The 18,982-nt window shown below is 43.2% G+C and overlaps 1 protein-coding gene across 2 annotated transcripts in view; it reads right to left on the bottom strand.

Moving 5' to 3' along the window:
- Positions 1-18,982, bottom strand: part of EXOC4 (exocyst complex component 4) — a 432,390-nt gene that overhangs the window by 128,719 nt on the left and 284,689 nt on the right. The gene's annotated exons all lie outside the window — the stretch shown is intronic.

Here is an 18,982-nt window from a genome sequence, read left to right as displayed (position 1 = left end):
GATACATATGTTGTGGCATCTGAAACACTAATGGATCTGTTTCGGCATCAGCTTTTGTGGATCAAAATTAATTACTGTTTACTCTCTTTAAAAAAAAATCTGCAAGCCACATTGGGCCTATCTTTGTTGAAGAGAACAGAAAGACACAATAAAGGATTTTTTAAAAATGGATTAGCCACACTAATGAAATCAGGGCAATCAAAGCTTTTGGATAAGTATATTATGATTCATTAGCAGAATCTTATCCTTTACACTGCTTTAACTGAGTCAAGAGATGGCTGACATTCAAAATGCATTCACACAGGAAATGAGGAGGAGGAGGATGTTGGAGAGATGAGCAATCTTGCATGCAGCCTGGTGCTGAGTTTCAATGGGAGGAGGGTTCCCCCTCCCACAAACTAAGGTTCCTGTCTTCTGCCATTAACCAATTAGCAAAGACCTTTTCCCCCCTGGGCTTGGGACAAGCCCCCACTCACTCTTCCTGTCTATTTTGCTTCCAGTTGTTTTGCTTCTCTCTCTCTCCCTCTCTGAATTTTGACCAGGGCAGACTCTTTCTCTCTGCTTCCTGACCTTCAGACCACGTGGCTGCATGGATTTCTCCCTCTTCCAGATGACTGAGAGATCCACCACCATGTTTTTATCCTATTGGTCTTCTGCTGGTAACTAAAGATCAAATGTAAATAAATATGTTTTCTCCCCTACTTATTGAGTGGATTTTTATATGCAAAGAGATAGTTTCACAGTGAAAACAAAAGGGCTGGGTGGAAGCTGGGATTTTTTAGCTATTCTCCTTCATGTTTCCCCTGTGCTGTAGCTGTGTGTGTTTTTGTACTTTACCCTCTGCTGACTAAAAAAGAATTAACCAAAATTCCTCCAAAAGATGATGATAACACTGGGTTTGTACAGTATATAGTGCTTTCCTGTGTTATTTTAGAGGAACAGAATACAGTACATACACAGAGACTCATTGTGTATGTATTCTGTTCAGAGGACAGTAGTGGCTGTGCAGGAGAGGTCCTTCTGAGCTATGGCACTGAAACCGTGAAAAATTCATTCACAGAGGGATATGCTCCATGTATGAGGATCTGGGGGTTCCATGATTCTGTCCTATTATCTTCTGATGCCGTTGACATTTCTGATTGGCCTAAGCTAGGGTGGGCAACCTCCAGGGCCCCCAAACCACCATGGACAACACACTTATCCCTGGAATGTGGAGGACTGCCCCCACACCTGCTCCTCATCCACACTTAAAATATTTTCTTATTAAAAAGACATTTTTAATGGAACAAAGGTTCCATAAAAAGTTGAGCTGCTTCTGCGATTTCAAATGGAATGGCACAACATCAACAGACATAGGCACTACTCGTACATAGAAAGTTGCTTTGCATTGACGCAGACCAGTCGTCAAGCTAGCCCTGTAAATTACGACAGGATTGTCATCAAATATAACAGAAAGAGTTCCTTGTGGAATGCAATCTGAAGAGTCCGTGGCAGAGGTGAAACCTGCACCAGAAAATCTGACTTACATACCAGCTTCCAAGATCGGGATGGAAAAACATGGCTGTAAAATTCACACAGCCATCACATTTACAGTACAGGTGAGATGAAATATAAAAAGCCCCCCAACTGAAATGGTTAAAATGAATTACCTGGAATATATTAGATCAGTTTTGACACACTAAACTCAAATTCCTAAACATGTTAATAATACATTAGAATTAAATGTAAATGCTAAAGTAACATTTGGCTCATAAATAATATCCATAAAGAAAACCATCCTCTCCCTCAAAGGAATAAGAATAAAAGCATTCTGAAAGCAGATGATGGTCGACCTGGGGAGAAAAGGTTTTGCACACTCTTAAATAATATATGTAAACCTGCAATTCACACTGATGTGCGCTCATTTTTCTTGCTATGACACCAAAGTTGAAATAATCCAATTGACAAGACAGAGTACACTTGGTGAAGCCATTACTCAGACAAAGGCAGTTCAGATTTCTATTTTAAAAAAAGGGGGAGGGAAGGCAGCAATTTGTGACAATTTAGAAGCAGTGATATTATGTGCCATTTTGCATTGTGATCAGCCAAGAAATTCTCACATTGATTTTTAAATAACCTGGCTGGTAAAACGTCGCCTGTGCATGGATTTTTCCTTTTTTTTTGACCTCTCCAAAGCCCAGTGACTACATTAAATAATACTGTGGTTATCACCTCTGCTTATGGCAACAATTTTATTATCAATGTGGCTGAAGTTTTGAAAAACCTATCAAAAAGCTTGCCGGCGAGAGATAGGAATACCTAATTATACAACTCTCCATTTAGCAGCACCATTTTTCCCCTTCCCAAAATGTCATTAATTTTTTCTCCTGTGAGAATATGTGTGATTGCTGTTCCTGGACTCAAAGTTAGGCTGAATAAAATATTACATAAATTGCCCTGAAGGAAAAACCACTATGAAGAAACAAGAACCTGTGGCTTGGGGCAGAAATAGACGATTTCAGGAGTTAAAACCATTGCTATTGCAACAGCAAATTGGAACGCATCCACAATGACACAACTGTAGTGCCTGGTCTGAGTCTGAACCCAAATGAGTACACCTATTAATCCCCTAGTTGGTCTTGGACACAGATTCTTAGAGTGGTGTAGACCGGCTACTCCCTACGAGGCATCTGTCTTATGTCCCTGCCATGATAAGAGGATGCTTGCCTTTGAAAGAGTCACATTGCACATTCACATCAGAGGTTTCCCACAAGATCAAGTTTCTGTTCACTGACATTACAAAGAAGACATAGTGGGCTCAAGTGAAGAGTCCTGTGAGGAAATACGACAGCATTAATCTGTACTGATAATTGGTGCTCTGGAAAAAAAAAATTGTCTTGCGAGGTTCCCTATGGGAATGAAATTTATTCGTCTTGCGAGGCATCGGTCTCGGGGGGGGGGGGGACTGTCTTGCAAAGCATGGCCATAGAAGAAACCGTCTTGTGAGGTACCATAGCGATAAAAAAAAAACACAATCGTCTTGTGGGTTTTTCATCCCGTGAGGCATTTGTCTTGCGAGGCACCACTGTACTCTCATCTTATGAGTCCTGCTGCAAATTCTGGACAATCTTCAGGATTCAACTCCTGGGCTTCACAGTCATGCGGACGAGAAAACCAGGCCAAATGTTTTTTGGCTGATGGCCAAAGGCTTTTGCAGTGAACAACAGAGACAACTTGACATTGTGCTGAATTAAACTCAGTGAAGTCCCTTGGTTAATGTTCTCCAATGATTCCTTCTCAAATTTATAAAAAAAAATAAAAATAAAATGTCATCTACTAGCATTAGATCAAGGAAACACATGGGAAATCTTACCAAGCCCATTGTGTTGCCTGTTCCTTTCATGAGCAACCAAGGGACAAGAACACAACACTCAAATAATATTTGTGACTTGTTTTAGTCACTTGAAAAAGAGAATTTGGTTATGATTCTTCATCAATCATCTTCTAGTCTTCAGCGTCCTAGTGCATGGAACATCTCAGCATGGAAACATTACTTTTTCACATTATAGTTGAAATCCTGTGGAATAGTGGAGTAAGTTGCACACGAGTAGGCCCACTGAGTCAGTGGGGATTCGGTGAGTAAAATTCCCTGTAAGCAACATTGATTCAAATGGGTCTATCCTACTTCAGATTTTCCTTAGTTTATTAAATCAAAACTAGAGCAGGCATATTTGAATCCATGTAACTTACAAGCGACTCTCATGTGATCTACTGTACAAAGCAACAGGTTTTCAGTTTATAACTCTCTCTTTGGAAAATATTTCCCAAAAAATATTTTGAAAGTATTTTAATGGGAGACTCTCGGAGACCTTTGGGGGGAGGTTTGCAAAAGCGCCCTGGGAGCTGCATGCAGTCCACACACTTCACTTTGCTCAACCCGAACCTAGACAAATATTGGCAAATATGACTGGAATTGTCTTTCCAGGATTATTTCAGGCTCCACCGTTTCTTAGTTCTCAGTGGAGACCCTCATGGTCTTCCACCGAGCTATTATCTAGGCCTGATGCTGGTTAGCTTCTGAAAGCCAAGAAGACCAAGTGTGTCCATGGGGATAAGAAGACAGCCAGCATTATCATTTCATCGAGATCGTAGGCACTGCTGCATCTCAGGTCCGACAGCTATCAGCTCCCTAGACCAGCAGGAAACACCTAGGAAAAATAACTCTTGAAGGAATGGATTCAATGAGAAAGTGAGCAGAATCAATATGAGATAATTTACTACATACAGCAGGCAACATCAACATAACAGATGATGCTCCTTGAGAAACTGCACACAAACAGGAGAAGGTAGGAGCCTTGTGACACAGTGGTTACTGCAATACTTCAGCCAAGACTATGTTCACAACCTGAGTTCAATTCCAACGAGGTCAGGTAGCTGGCTCAAGGTTGACGCAAATTTCCGTCCTTCCAAGGTCAGTAAAATGAGTAGCCAGCTCATGGGGGCAGGGGAAGCAATGTGTAGCCTGCACAATTAAATTGTAAACCACTCAGAGGGTGCTTTAAGCACTGTGAGGCAGTATATAAGCGACACACTTTGCCTTTTGCTTTTAATGTGCTACAAACAGGATACTACAGAGAAGAGACTGCCTGCCAAAATGTAGCGGTCAAGCGCGGGAGGCCTTTTCCTAAGCGAAGTCAAACTATATATTGCCGAAGCAAGTGGGTGATGCTGAATTGTCTAAGTAAGTTAACTTAATCAGGGCTTTGGCATAAGAAATCCTGATTGGACAACTTAGGGGCCTTTTCCCCAATCAGCTGACATCTGGGGCAAAGGAGGTGAGACATTTAGAGAGCTGCACCTTCCCTTTAGGGAGCTGGAGAGATGTTGTCCCTGATCAGGAGGAAAAGTTAGAGGAAAAAAGACTATTATTACCAAAGAGGATTAAATTTCAGAGCTGTCATTCTCAGCAATGCTTCTTTCATTTGTAATTTCAAATCCCAGCAGGTTTAAAAGTTTAAAAAGGAGGGGGGACGGCTGTGTCCTTGGTTTTGTTGAAGCAGCTTGCTTCTTTTATAATAGGTTTCTCCAAGCAAAGGGAAGCAGTAAATTGCAAGGTGATGGAGCAGCTGATAAATGTGTAAATTAAGAAGGGTGTTCTTAATCGTCCTGCAGGAAGGAGCCCTGTTCTACGGGGGCTCTTGTGTGCCAGCACCTGAACAGAAAATTATTAATTCCACCGGGAATTAGAACCAGGCTCTCCCATGCCCTATTCTCTCTTTAATTGGTTCTATCAGCAAGAATTTTATGCTGCAGAATTCGTAACAAGAAAAGAGGAGAGTTTCTAGCCATTCCTCTATCTCTGGTGAGAAATTCTGAGAGGTACAGCCAGGGCTAGGAGTCAACTTCCCTAAGCTCTGCTCTGGACCATCTGAAAAACATGGACAACATTTCTGTTTGCTGGGTCTTTCTTCATCCTGTGCTTGCTGTTTTCATTCAGCGCTAACATTGCCCCCTGGTTGGTAGACACAGAATGCAGACATAATGGCCTCAGGAGTCTATGCTAGATCTGTAAGTTTACATCTGGCTTCAGAATTCAGTGGTGGCAGATTGTGGGGAAAGATGGATTAAAAAGGCACGAAAGGATTCAGACATGAAAGCTACAAAGGAAGAGTTGGTGCGAAAGCCAGAAAGAAGGAGCTGAGGCATTGATGAACACCTTAGTCAGGAATTGTGTGGAAAATCTGAATGGGAAGCCAGCTGAATGGACTTCACAAGTTGTCAGGGCCTGCTTTGTAGGAATATTAAATTTTAATTCTTTCAAGGCCATGAAGAAGGGTATCAAATTAATGTCAAATGCTGAAGTGCTATAGCAAAATTGTTCTGCGTTCTCTCGCTCTCTCTCAGTTTTCATGGTTTAAAAATGAATGAAGTTGTATATCATGGTAGCTGAATTTGACTTATTAGCTTGGTCCCTGATGCAGGATTAAATGGCATTAGGGATCTGATCTCTGTACAGAAAAGTGTTGGAAGAAACTTGTTGATACAAGAATATATTAGTTCTCAAAAGATTATTACATCAATATCGTTCAAATAACTCCCCCATTAAATAACTCTTACATCTATATTATTTCAGAAATGTGTCTTTTTTCCATTGAGAAGTAACCGCATTCCTTCATACAATCACACAGTAGTTCTCTCTAGGACACTGATGTACGCATGTCGAAAGGTTATTTCATTTAGCAGCTAATAAAGGTGCTTGGTGAGCCCAGAGATTTGGATACTGATGTTTGTCAGACTATTTATGATCATTTATTCTTGGGTATTTCTTTACTGAAACCCAACACTGCTCAAGATGCCAACCGGAGCGGCTTACTTAGCAGGATAAATCAGTTTCATTGACTCATCAAGAGCCATAGTAACAACCTGATCTCTCCCTTTCCCCCATCACTGATGAGTGCGACCCCGAGGGATGTGAAAAGGGGAAGATGAAAAATTATGGTCCATAATTTATGAGAATTTATGAAAGATACTCCCCAGTCACAAGCTAAGCTCAGGTTTGAATGTTCACCTTTCTGCAAGGCTGCTGGCTGGCTGAGATCCGTATTGATTACTAACAAATGAGGCAGACGTTTTGTAGATAATGTAGCTCAGCTCAATTCTCAAGATCTGAGAATAACGGCATTATTCTGCGGCAGGCATTCGGAGCGAACAGGGCCCAACAAAAGACCTGTGGGGATGCTTATGATGAGGCAAAACCACATGCACATACAGCTTTTAGGATTTTGCTTTCCTAGACCAGCAGGAAACACCTAGGAAAAATAACTCTTGAAGGAATGGATTCAATGAGAAAGTGAGCAGAATCAATATGAGACAATTTACCCACAAGGCAAGAGAGAGGAAAGAGGGTGATGTGATGAAGTTTCGAAGCCGACAAAGGCACAACCAACAGATCTTTCCAACAGAGAGTCCTTTTCTGCAATAAATGAGCCTGGCCGCATATGTATTTGTTTACCTTTTTGGTCTTACTTCTGAAGACACTGCAGTGTTAACTTCTTTACCTCTCCAGTGTTCATGGCATCAGTTTCAGGGCAATTTAGCTATTCCTTTTGTCTTTCTGAGATTATTCTAGACGTATATTTGAAAACAGGCGAAATTGTCTTGCATACTTCTCACATGGAACTATATTTCTCCTGTCCTAATAGAAGGGGCTGATTAACCCGAAAACTGCACAAAAATCCTTAGTTTGAGAATGTAAGCCCACCCACCCTCCTTGCTAGTTTGATGAGACACTATGCTTTAAAAACGGGCAGGAGCTGCACTGTCACACATGCGCACCTGGCCCCTTGTCCCCTTAATAGTTTTGTGCGATCTTTGATCTTCAGGAGGAACCTAGGTGCAGAAATTTGGCACCAGCACGTTGTTCTGGGAAGCAGGTCTATGAGAACAAACAACATAGGTTTTTCAGAAGAAATTGCAAAAAAAAAAAAAAAAAAAAAAAAAAAAAAAGAACATTAACATAGATTTGGCTATAGCCTGGAGGGGCGTTGATGTCAAAGAGAACTCTTTCAGTTTTATCCCAAAGCAGGGGTAAGCGGAATGGACCTCATTTCTAGCAATGGCCACCTTTGCTCTTGGTAATCTGTCTGGGATAAATGCCACTGGTGGGTGAAGGCAGAATTAAAATGTAGGTCCCTTCTTTTTCTCTCTGAGAGGTCTGAACTAAGGAGGAGTTTTCTTCGCCCATGAGTTTTTTGTACATCTTTTGGAAACAGTGCCTACATCATCATCGTCCTCACTCCCCTCCCCGAATTGTGTAATTAGTTTTTAGCAGAAAATCTGGTGTTTTGTCCAAAATGCCACATCTTAAAAGCAAAATACAAAAGTTTCTGAAGACCACAACATTCAACGTCTTTTAAAATTACACCACAGTTTATGTTTTACAGTATGTTTTGCAAACGCTGATGGTGGTGATGACAAAAGGGCCCATGTACGCTGTCTTCAAGGGAGGTGGGGAGACTTTATGGCAGGTTCTTCCACATGTTCCACAATACATGGATTGGAAGTGGACACGATGCCCTGGGGCTGGGAGGTGGGGGGTCCTTCGTGGCTCAGCCCGAAGCACTGAAGTGTCCATTTGCTGCCAAAGGCAGAAATCCAGCTGATCAAAATGAATCAGATTATCAGACAGCATAACCGTACATTCTAGAATAGTCAGATAGTCAGACATTGGGACAACATTGGACTTGGGCCAGTTATTGCCGGTCCATTTCGTACTGGGAATCTTACAAAGAATGCTCATTTTGTAGTCCCAGAGGTGAAAACAGATATACTAGGCTGGTTGTTTAAACTTTCTTCTGGTATTATCAAGAATTCAAAATTACCAAACAGTAAAAGTCTCAGGGCTGAGTTTGCAAGAGCTGAGCAGGTCTGTTGTTGACAGAACATTTTGGAGACCCCTCATTAATAGGGTTGCCATAAGCATCAGAGGAAAATTGACAGCATATATAACGACGAAGAAGGGACGTGGTGGCGCTGCAGGTTAAGCCTCTGTGCGGGAAGGTCAGAAGACCAGCCGTCATAAGATCGAATCCAGGCGACGGAGTGAGCGCCCATTGCTTGTCCCAGCTCCTGCCAACCTAGCCGTTCGAAAGCATGTAAAAATGTGAGTTGATAAATAGGGACCACCTCGGTGGGAAGGTCACAGCGTTCCGCTATTTGACCAGGGAAACTGTCTATGGACAACCGCTGGCTTTATGGCTTGGAGACGTGGATGAGCACCGCGCCCTAGAGTTGGACACGACTGGACCAAATGTCAAGATGAACCTTTACAATTTACTATAACAACAAAAATCTGTACTGTACTCATTTTTCTAACTTTTCAGATTTAACCTGTAGTATATGAACCCATGTGTCTGATTTTAAATGCTAAAGCTAAACTAGGAAGCTAATGCATTTTCCTACAAATATCTAATAGTAATAATGACTTTGATAGTTACGATTTTCATCACACAGATCAAACATCAAGGAGAAAGTCAAAATTCCCTCATTTTTATACACTTTGCTGCATAACTGCATTTGACAGTTGACCAGACAGATCCACCTATATTGCCAAAGCACATCACTGGACAATTGTCACTCACTCTTCTGCCTCCCCAGGAAGCCACAGCTTAAATAAATCCGTGATGACATGCCATAGTTAGAGACATCTGAGCACATCCCTGTTTTAGGCTAATTTTACTTGGCCTGCTCCAAGAGGACTCTTCTTCTGACCTTAAACGAATGTTCCTACTCAACATCACATATGTCATTATTTATTGATTTAGCCACCTTATAATAAATGATCTTCAGAGTAAATTTATTATGCCTTAACTGCTAAAGGATCCAGAATATGATGTATTGAGTTGTAAATGTAACCTGTGTTAGCGATTGATGATTGATTAGGTATCCTTCAGTCTTGAGAGACTATAGTATCATGCTCTGTAAGGAGGGCTTGGAACAACATCTAGTGTGGCTGAGAAGTGCAATTCGAGAGTGACAATCCCTTCAACACTGAAGACCAATATAATCTGTCCCCTGTCCAGCTCCCTGATTTGGCTGGTTTCAGGACTGCCTCCTAGCCTCGGCCTGCTGGACAAGGGTCTCTTCAAATTGGGAGAGGCCATGATGCACTGCCTGCCTCCAGCTGAGTGCTCAGATGTTATGCTTTCCCATCTGTTGAGGTCCATTCCTAAGGCCTTCAGATCCCACTTGCAAATCTCCTTGTATCGCAGCTGTGGTCTCCCTCTGGGGCGATTTCCCTGCACTCATTCTTCATATAGTAGATCTTTTGGAATCCGACCATCAGCCATTCTTACAACATGGCCAAGCCAACATAGACGTCGCTGTTTCAGTAATGTATACATGTTAAAAATTCCAGCTCATTCTAGGACTACTCTATTTGGAACTTTTTCCTGCCAGGTGATACCAAAAATCCGTTGGAGACAACGCATATGGAAGGTGTTCAGCTTCCTCTCCTGCTGTGCACAAAGCATCCAGGACTCACTGCAGTACAGGAGTGTGCTCAGGACACAGGCTGTATAGTCCAGGATCTTGGTGTATACTGTCAGCTTCTTTATTTATTTAATTTATTTATTGTCATTGTAAGTATATATACAGTATACCCATACAATGAAATTCACAGACACCCAGAGACCAGACACATGCACATAAATAAAATTCCCCAAACACTCCCCACCCACTAAAAAATCCCCCAACATTTCTTATTGAGCCACACCCTCTTTGTGAGTCTTGAGAACATGGTAGCTGCTTTGCCAATGGATTTATCCAGCTTGAAATCTAGGGAGAGAGTGTCAGAAATTGTTGAGCCAAGGTACACAAAGTCATGAACAACCTCCAGTTCTTGCGTGGGTAATAGAGGGAGGTGAGTCCACACCCTGGCCCATGACTTGTGTTTTCTTCAGGCTGATGGTTAGTCCAAAGTCTTGGCAGGCCTTGCTAAAACAATTCATGAGTTGTTGGAGGTCTTCAGCAGTGTGGGCAACAATGGCTGCATCATTGGTGAACAGGAAGTCCCGTATGCATTTCAGTTGGACTTTCGTCTTTGCTCTCAATCTAGAGAGATTAAAGAGCTTTCCATCTGATCTAGTCCGGAGGTAGACACCTTCTGTTGCAGTTCCAAAGACCTGCTTCAGCTTGACAGCAAAAAAGATCCCAAATAGGGTCGGCGCAAGGATACAGATCTGTTTCACTCCGCTTTGGATGTCAATGGAATCTGATGTTGAGTCATCAAAAAATACAGTGCCCTTCATTCCCTCATGAAAGGACCTGGTGATGCTAAGGAGACCTGATGATACTACTTCCCGTGTTGTTTCGACGCTGTATGCGAAGCTGGAGTGTCTTCTCCAGAGCACGAAGCCTGGGTAAAGTAATATGGAGGATAGGTTGTTGCCCAAGCAGCAAATCCCCCCATTCCACATAGCATAGTCCAATGGAAAGGCAAGAGCCAATACAACCGGTTCCAGCGACATTGCAGGAGTGACAGAATGACATGAACTGCCTCCGGGACTCTGGCTCCAGATTTTGCCTCGAGGTTAACTCCTGAAGCCTTTTCCATCAGTGGATATAGCCACAAGGTAGTGGAGGTTTGAAGTCAGAGTTTTCCTTCTCTGAGATGGGCTGCCTTCCAAGGCTGATGAGCCCCACCTACCCGGCCTGCTCCCTAAGAGTGCAGAGGTAGGGACCAGCTGTCAGTATCATACCAAAGTCTTGGTTACTGGGGTGGATCCTTCCCCAGCACTGAACTGCTGTTCAGTTTCCTATAGTGGGGGGAAAAAGAGTAAACAGACAGGCCATTTCTGGTGATGGTTCCATACATCTTGGAGTGCTCCATTAACGAATCCCAAAACACTGACGTTTCAACTAAAATGCTTATGGGCTGAGGATCACAATCAAAATACTGAAGGTTTAAAGAGAACCAAACTTCATTCCCCACCCTAACCCCTTCCATTCCCAGAGTCTCATGTAAAAGCATCAGAGAAGTTGCTGGACAACCATCATGTGGCCTGGAGAAGCTCCCACTGCTGCCCTGGTCTATCTGACTGGCAGATGTTGGTCACTAATCTGCTGGACTGGCTTTCTAAGCACAAGACGCTGACAAAGTGCTGGATGAAGCTGCCTTTCACCTTCCATTTCTGATGATGGTGTCATGCCTCCAATTTAATATCATCTTCAGAGTCATTATAACTTGCGGTCACTGGTGATCCTTCCCCGCCACCTATTTCAGTTCCCAAACTGTTAGAATGCTTCACCTGATGATGGGTGTCATGCCTCCAATTTCATATCTTCTTCAGAGTCGTTGTAACTTGTGGTCACTAGTGATTTCCATGGAGCAGAACAAAAGCAACTGCAACATATGCAGTTGTTCCCCAGTTTCTCATTAAAGCTGCAGCCCTATTGCCTCCCATGAACGGGACTGATGTTTGCGCAGGTAGACTACAACACCCATGCTGCTTAGCAACCTTGGGAATGGCACTCCCACACCGGGTAACAATACCTTGACCACACTTTGTGATGTCACTTTGTCAACTTCATAAATATCTGGTCCAGCAGAGGCTTTAGGTAGAGTCATCCTGTCTTCAAGAGAGGAAAACGGCTTGCCATCAACACATAAAAAGAAAAAAGACCCAGGAAGACCTTTCATCAAACAACCAGGGCAAGGAAGTCAATTCCTGTGTCAGTACACTAGAGGAATTCTGAAATGCACTGCACAAGTCAACTCCCCCCATCCAACAGCACACGTAAGCTCATCCCTCACAGTCTGTGTGTTTCAGGAAGCGACACGGAGTGCGGGAAAACACTTGTCAACAGGCAGCAAAGAATATCTGTTATTGCACATTGTCTACGACCAGAGGCCTACGGGAGATCTACACAAGGAAACTGCATGCCTACCTTTGCATTTCCAAGGATGCCATGTCTTATTCATAAACCAAGGAACCTGCTCCTTCTGTGTCCCACCCTGCCTCCCCCAATCCCCTGCTCATCGTCGCCTAAGCCTTTCAATCCGGCTCTACAGGTAGCAAATTGAAATGTTTAGCGGTCCATTGAAGACAGATTGGATCTGAAAAGAATACGGCAATAAGAACGAAGCCCGGCATCAATATCATATGGTAAAGCTCTCATGCTCAAGATGGCAATGATGTCGGGTGAATGACTGAGCATTTGTTAAACCCCTGCCATTGTGAAAGCAACCTATTATTTTCCCGGTTGTGCTCTGAAATGCCTCAATCACTGACTGAACAAAGTGAGTGAGAAATAATACTGTTGGCTTTCTATTGCCTTTGTTCAGCAGAGCCATTGTGGTGCAAAGCATCCTCTGTGCAGTTTTTATCAACAACTTTGGTAATATCCCCCCCTCCCCTCCAACATATCGTTTTATCCTTATTTGCTATATACAGCTCATCCGTTTAGAAGCTGTGTGCCTTGGGGGGAAGAAATCCAAAAAAATCACACAGATGTCTGAAAGCATCCAGTAATCTGACAAAGGTTTCATTAAGGATTTATCTTATACAAAAACTACAGCTTCAGGATGACAGGAAAGTGACAATCCGAATGAACCTGAAGAGCTTCACAGCTAGAAACCATCCCTGTCTGAAGACTGCACTGCCACACGAGCTGTACTGAGAGGACCACTGGCTATTGCCCATCCAGTCCTCTGTATGTCTGAGCTGACAACAACAGCTGGAGCTGGAATCATAGAATGACAGACGTCCAGTCCCCTCCCCAGCCACAGCTAAAGCATCTTTGATAATGGCCATCAAATCTCTGATTTGATTCACTCTCGCATTGGCTGCCTCAGCCCCACTGAGATGCTGTTCCGAGTCCTCTATTCAGAGCACGTGACCCTCGTCTCTCGAGACCGAAGGCTGGCTAATCTAAATCTCTGATAGAAAAGTACTAATTAGCAGCTAGGCTGTCTGTCAGAATTACCTTGACTTGGTGCGCCAGAAGATAACACAGGGGCTCATCTCATGGAAATGGCATCTCAGCAGGTTCTACAGCCACCATGGCACAACAGCATGGTACCAAACCCAAAATGGAATGGGTTACCCCCTAACTTCCTTCACAGGGGGCACCAGATTACAGAAGAAGGAGCTAAGGAACACCACAGGAGACTAGATCTCATATCCCATGAGTCGTCTGTATTCCAAGGATTTTCCCATTCTTGTCAAGGATTTTCAAACTTGATCCACGAACCTCACGGCCTGAGGCTGGGTCTAGGTCATATGTCCGAGGAGGGAAGAAAAGTAACGCATGTGACTGTAGGCTGAAGTCTTTGCAGCGAATAAATCTCACACAATACCAGCAGGCTGGCTCTTGGTCTTTCTCTTGTGCCTTCCAGAACAATGAATCAAGCTTTTGCTAGGCTCAAACCCAGCCCCAGAAACTGTCCTGGGAGGTTCCAATTCAAAGAACAGGCATACCAACTCTGGATCTATGTACAGCCCTAGACTGGCCCCAACAATCTCATAGAGTTCATAAGCGGTCATGCCACAACGAACACACAATATTATTTTATAGTGGGGTTTGACCATTGTTCCACTTTGGTCTGGCCATAGCAGTCCTCCAAAGTAAGAGGTAGAGCTATTTCCCGGTGTTATTATCCAAGAATGTTTTGAACTGTGAATGCACGACTGCTAGGGCCCTCTTGGGCTTCAAACTCTGTTGTCAATATCCTCACTAATACCCCAGGGTCAGATGCATCCTGCGTCTGTAGTTCCGGGCAGAGATGGGAAATGTTGCTTTGGGAGCTTTGTTACTCTGAATAACCCAGGGAGTGTGGTAGTAGCCATGCTGGCTGGGAGAATTTGGGGGCTGTGTTCCAAAATAAAATTGCTCCCCATCTTTGGCTCTGGCTATCACAGCTGGTAGCTCATCATCAAAGTCACCCCCCATGTATTACATATGGGCTTTTTCTTAATCACCTCTAAAACAAAATTTGTGAGATTAGGATGGAACACAGAATCGTAGAACCATATACCCAGGAGGGACCTCAAGGGTCATCAGATCCAAACTCATGCCAAAGATGGAAGTATGTAACTAAAGCATCCTTGGTACGTGGACATCCAGTCTCTATTTAAAAACACCACTGGCTGTAGTCTTATTGTAAAATGCATCAAGCGCTCATTTCAGAAGCAAATTATCTCAAGTTAGGAATTTGGTGTGGGCATTTCCCATCACACCCTGAGTCATGGGAAACTGACTACCCTGACATCCCAGCTTCTAGCAATTGCCCATTGAATGTTATGCTGCCAGTGCTAAACTAATAGCCACAATGCATAGGACCATGGCCAATGAAGGACGGTCCACTATCTTCACAAGGTAGTTCGTTCCACTATCAAACAGATAGTTTGTCCCAGTGTTTAGACGGCTTCCCAGAAAGATGTATTTTTCATCAAAATGAACAACAGGCAATGGCCATCATAACAATGTGTTACCTTACAGGCTTATACAAAAGTTATAGAATTAAAAATGCTTTCCCCCCTCTCAAGACCACTCCAAGGACTCTTACATGGCTACCAGTCCTTTCTTAGCCTTCCCACCTGATATCTGAGAACTGGTGGTGTCAAGGATTTGACGGGAAACCTGTACGTGCAGCTCTAGTACTAGGCAAAGTATGTATCTCCCCCCTCTCCCAAATTATGCTGGCTGGTATATTCTGGGAGTGATAGTCCAAGAGAGCAATGTTCCAGGCTCTTGCTAGCACTAGTACTGCATATGAAGGGGCTTAAATTACATGTATTTCCACCACTCCCCCCTCCCAGTGCTCTCTACCTTCCTCTCTGTTGGCTAACAGAGGTAGCAAAAGGGATTTCCCATTTGCTCACACAGATCCCAAATTAAAGATAAGGAGGACTCTGAGGTTCCTAGTTGTATAACGAACCTGGCACCACCATCCCACACACTGGGCAACAATTCACAACATCCTCAGCCACATCAGCAAATTTAGAGGGCTAGGGTTCTATAGTTCCCTATGATTTTCTTGCCCTGGCATCAAGATGCCATTGGAAGAGAAGTGAGGAAATAGTCCCCAGGTTTAGAAAGGACCTAAAACTCCCCGAACAAAGCTTGTTCTGTCATTAAATTAGGCAGCGGGTGTGTGTGTGTGTGTGATGCCTTCCTCTCCTAAGGGAGAATTTTTTAAAAATTCATATTGATCCTTTGTAGTGTTCTGTCTTTTGTCTGACACGAAAATAAGACCGTTGCGCCTCGTGATTCGTCATAAAGATCCGTGGGATTTCACCACCTTTTCCATCTCTGCAGGGCCTACTCAATTCCACCGTTCCTCGGGCCTTTCATTGTGTGCCAAGTACTGCATTTTTACAGGCCCAAGCTGCTTCTAGTTAAACACAAGCCTTTGATGGTGGTTTAATATAATGGGCCCATATGCTCGCAGGCAGCTGTCCTTCGTGCTCGATATCCACAGCAAGACTGAGAGCTCTTCTCGACAATAATGTGATTTCCCTGAGAGGGGAAAGAGGTTGTCTGTGGTGTAATTTGTAGGAGATTGGGCATCTGGGCTCCAACACAATTCAAGAAACTCCAGTGCAATCAGCCTAAATCATGGGAGGATTTCACTGAGGGGCAGTGCCGTCCGTCCCTCCTTCATGGTCTGGGGTACCAGATGACTTCCTATCTCATTCCATCACAATATTACCCCAGAGAGAGTTATTTATATTATGTATCATTAAATTTTTATACTTTCCACCATCCAGGAGCTCCAGGTGCCATAAGTTATTGTCGTTGTTTAGTTGTTAAGTCATGTCCGACCAGAGCATGCCAGGCCCTCCTGTCTTCCGTGGCCTCCCAAAGTTGGGTCAAATTCATGTTGGTTGCTTTGGTGACACTGTCCATCCATCTTGTTCTCTGTCATCCCCTTCTCCTCTTGCCTTCACACTTTCCCAACATCAGGGTCTTTTCCAGGGAGTCTTCTCATGAGATGGCCAAAGTACTGGAGCCTCAGCTTCAGGATCCGTCCTTCCAGGGAGCACTCAGGGTTGATTTCCTTCAGAACGGATAGGTTTGTTCTCCTTGCAGTCCAGGGGACTCTCAAGAGTCTCCTCCAGCGCCACAATTCAAAAGCATCCATTCTTCGGCGGTCAGCCTTCTTTGTGGTCCAGCTCTCACTTCCATACATCGCTACTGGAAAAACCATAGCTTTGACTATGCGGACCTTTGTCATGCCATAAGTAGGTCTCCAACTACTTTCACTCTACTAGTCATCCCTACCGGGGAGGGAGTTAAGATGAGAGGAGGTGTGCCATAGGAAACAGAAGAGAGTCTTGGGATCATCAAAAAGGCACTCTACAGGGCTAACAGCTGAGTTGCCCACATCCATCTCACCTCTGCACAATACATGTTCCCTGCCATCCAGCTGGTCAAACAGCACAGTCACAAACCCAGGTTCTGATCCAGGAAGCATAGCTATTCTATACTACCGTATTTTTCGCTCCATAAGACGCACCTCTCCGTAAGACGCACCTCATTTTTAGGAGAGGAAAACAGGGAAAAAATATTCTGGCAAATTCATAAGGCAGTAGCAATAGATAGATGTTGTCACATCAATTACCTCAAACTTCTTGCAGTGTACAACACAGTGAGAGCTTTTGAACAATTTGTAGTTGGCAAAGTTATTCCAATAGCCACAGACAACAACACTACAATGCTTTATATCAACCACCAAGGAGGAACAAAATCCATGTCTTTCTTGCTACTAACAGTACAGTTTTGGGACTGGTGTATTCTCAAGCATGTCATTTCACAAGTCATACATGTACCAGAAGTGGAGAATCATGAAGCAGACTTCTACACCAAGATGATACACAATGAGTGGGAATTACCATCTCAAGTTTTAACACTTATAATGAATTGTTATTGCACTGAAAGAGATGAATAAACAGATTGTTGCTGGGTAGTCAATAAGAGCTATGATGAAGAAATCACCACCAGCACAGGTGTAAGCAAACAGCAAAGCATGCCTCACTTCCACTCCCTCCCTTCCTCCCTTCCTTCTTTACAGCAATAAAGTTTTCTCTCTCCATCATTCAGTTCTTTGCAGCATGCAGCATGTCCACAGAAAGTGTGCTTACTTTTATCAGCTTTTTGCAGCTGATCCTCCTGTTTCCTCCACTCTTTAATCATTTTTTCAGATGAGGAGGCCCAAAATGTCTCTGCACTGTTCACTGTTTCCATACTCCTTAGCATATTTTACTACCTCTAGTTTAAAAGGAATGTTATATGCTAGCCTTTTCTGCTTTATCATCCTTGCACTGGTAGAATGAGTTCCCATACTCTGCAAGAAAAATGTGCCCCTTATACATCACAACATCTACTGCCTGCTTGCTTTTACAAATATAATCTCAAAGCAGCACAGAATCATAGAATAATGGAGTTGGAAGAGGCCTATACTGTAAGGCCATCAATTCCAACCCCTGGTTCAATGCAGGAATCCAAATCAGAGCAGATCTGACAGATGGTTGTCCAGTTTTAGAGACTACAATAGGATAAAATACAGTAGCTGGGAATCACAATAAAAAGATAAAATCTACCAGCAATATTGTAGAACAACAATGATTAAGAAAAACCAATAAAAACAGGGGGAGTGACACCATGCAGCTTTTATTAACACAAAAATAGTACTAAAATTTCTGTTTCCAGTTGTGTGTGTGTACGTGTGAAATGCTATTTATGAAATGTTGGGTTCTTAAACCAATTTTCAAGATTTCAAAGCTTTACTTGGACATATTCAGATCTGTGATTCAGATCTGCCCTCTGCAATTCAAATTGCCTTACTCCTGATGAGTCCATAAAAACTGTGGCAAGCTAATACACCAAATAAAACCTGTAGCCCTAGTGGTAATATATTAAGGAATGGAGTGTTAGGTCCCTTTTAGTTTCCCTTTTGAACTTTATTCTGCATGTGCTCAGTGCCTTTTTAATCATTCTGTGCTTCAGAATGAAATTTGGCTAACAATACACATTAGCCTCCCCCCCAGGTCCCTTAATGTTTTAAATATCTGCAAAATTACTTCTATTTAGGCTTAATTTGTGGGGAAGTGATGCAGCTTACTACCAAGGCCTATAAAATAAATAAAATAAATAAAAAAATATTAAACTTACTGGCAATTTTAGAAGCTTTTGTTTCTGTCCTCTCTCTCTCTCTCTCTCTCTCTCTGGTTCTCCACATGTCTGGTTGGTCACATGGTTTAACTTCTCTGCAGAAGGTGAAGGGAAAGAGACTCCTCCTTCCTGCTTTGCTTCTCCAATAGCCAATTGGGTGATGCAAGCAGGCAGATATGCTAATATCTGTGCACTGAAGGATTGTGGGAGGAACATCCAGCCCCTGATGGGGGTCCTGCAGGGCACCCCAAAACACTGAAGAGCTCTCCTGGCCTCTTTTGGGATTGGGGCTATGCAGCCCTGTTCTAATCAGGAGGTGCAGCCGGGG

This window comes from Pogona vitticeps, chromosome 5 (assembly GCF_051106095.1).
Source record: "Pogona vitticeps strain Pit_001003342236 chromosome 5, PviZW2.1, whole genome shotgun sequence".
Taxonomy (NCBI): Eukaryota; Metazoa; Chordata; class Lepidosauria; order Squamata; family Agamidae; genus Pogona; species Pogona vitticeps.
Note: the sequence above shows the minus strand (reverse complement) of the source record. Positions and strands in the feature narration are given on the sequence as shown.